Raw genomic sequence first — 2,010 nt, 5'->3', positions numbered from 1 at the left:
GGGTAACTGCCCCTTACCCCATGATTAAATTACCTCCCACAACACATAGGGATTATGGAAACTACAATTTAAGATGAGATTTGGGTGAGGATACAGCCAAACCATATCACTTGCATCACTGATAATTAAATATTCAAGCAACATTTCTCCTTTGGGCATTTTATAGCTCACAAACATCCCCTCATCTAACATTATTCTATTATTTCATATGAATTGGATTATTCTTTCCTGAAGTTTCAAGATGGATGTTGTGGTCACCGGACACCTAGAAAGTCTACCTAGATAATTCAAAAGAGGAAATTTAGGTCTAAGAAAAATTTGAGAACATTGGAAGAAATGGATCAAGGTTAATTTCAGAGGAGGTTTTGAACTGACTCCAGGAGAATTTATTTCAGCAAATGAATTTATCATAGCGAATAATTATTGCACGGGTAGCATGGGATGGGTGGCACTCATTCATCAGTGAGTGAGGAATGGCCTGCTTGCTAAAGGAATTTATAGTTTAGTGAAAAGATGGGGCATGTATGCCCATGGTTTTAATGAGCATGACAGAGAAGCAGGAATCTGGGAAGGCTTCCTGGCAGGTGGATTAGAGCTGGGCCTCAAATGATTTTGACAAATAGAGATGGAAAGTGAGGAAGGGTACTCTGGGAAGAACCTGTGTGAGCAAAGGCCTAGAGGTGGGGCAGTCCTGGGTGTGCTTGGGTAGTGGCAGATACTCCATTTATGAGGAAATATGCAGTCCATGTGAAGGGGAGTAGGAAATAAAGCTGCAAAAATGGCTGGGACAAGACTTACAAGGGGCTCAGATGCCAAGAGAAGGAGACTGAACTCTACAGAAAGCAATGCGAGAAGTGGCTGTGGGGGCTGACAGTGGTTTTTGAATTTGGGAACTGTATGTTGTAATTTAGGAAGATGGACCAGGCAGTTGTGTTAGAAAAAATAGACGCTTGGGAGGATGTGATGAATTGCTTTAATTTCTGACACCTCGTATGAAAGCTGCACTTGCAGTCTTGCAAGACTGAGGCTTGGGGGAGAACAAAAAAAAAGAGAAAATAAGAAAAAAGAGAAATACTTGGGGTGGGAGGCAAGGTAGTTGGAAGGTTAGTGTTTGGGAGAACCGCAATAATGGCTTGAGCATGATTTGCAGCAAAAGGAATTAAATAGTTCTCAGGGTTGGCAGAGAATGCAAGGGGCACTGCAGATGACTCTAGGGTTGGGTGGCTGAAAGGATGTTTGCCCACTTGATAGAAATATAGAGTTCGAGGTAGAAGGCGGTGTGAGGGGCATAAGCATCTCAGTGGGCCGATGGTGAGCAGGGGTGTCTGCTGGCACACACAGGTTAGGACACATGGAGACTCCACACAGCCGGCAGTGAGCCAGGAGAGTTCACGCTCTGGAGTCCTCTTCAGAGAGTGCTAGCTGGGGCTTGGGAGGGCTGAGAAGGTCAAAGAAAGTAGACATGGAGAGTGGGAAAGAGCTGGGCCAAGGGACAGATCTCCACTTTGGAGGCCATGGGGGAAGGTAGAGAAGAAGTCCAGTTGAGAAAGCTGGGAGGAGCGCCCAGAGAGGGAAACACAGGGTGCTTCATGGGAAGGGAAACTCCAGGAATGGGGTGGCTGGTTGGCAGGGTCAAGGACAGCGAGGGGGAAAGACCACCTGGCGAGGAGGTGAGGAGGTCAGTGGGGGCCTTGAGGAAGCAGTTCTGGTGCGAGGCTATCCAGAGACTGAGCAGGCGGAATGTTTAGACCATGGAACACGCACCTAAGGGATGGGGGAGACTCCTTCAGCTTGCAAAGGTGGCACTGCAGAGGTTTGACTTTCTGTGTGGGGGGTATCTAAGTATGTCTGTGATTTGAAGAGAGGGAAGTAGTGAAAGAGAAAATACATAGGAGAGGGAGAGCCACGACTGAGCAGAATGTAAAAGCAGGTGAGAAAAGATGCCAAGGGCCATGTCTTCCTAGATGGGGAGAGAAATGAAGGCACCACACGGTTTCCATAGATGCCCTT

General features: G+C 46.9%; 1 non-coding gene across 1 annotated transcript; it reads left to right on the top strand.

The window, feature by feature from the left end:
• Nucleotides 1-955: 955 nt before the first annotated feature.
• Nucleotides 956-1,030, top strand: LOC119628189 (small nucleolar RNA SNORD60). Its single transcript, XR_005244493.1, has one exon. It is a non-coding gene; the product is annotated as a small nucleolar RNA SNORD60 (small nucleolar RNA).
• The last annotated feature ends 980 nt before the right edge of the window (nucleotides 1,031-2,010 follow it).

This window comes from Chlorocebus sabaeus, chromosome 9, assembly GCF_047675955.1.
Source record: "Chlorocebus sabaeus isolate Y175 chromosome 9, mChlSab1.0.hap1, whole genome shotgun sequence".
Taxonomy (NCBI): Eukaryota; Metazoa; Chordata; class Mammalia; order Primates; family Cercopithecidae; genus Chlorocebus; species Chlorocebus sabaeus.
This window is presented reverse-complemented; position numbering and strand designations above follow the sequence as displayed.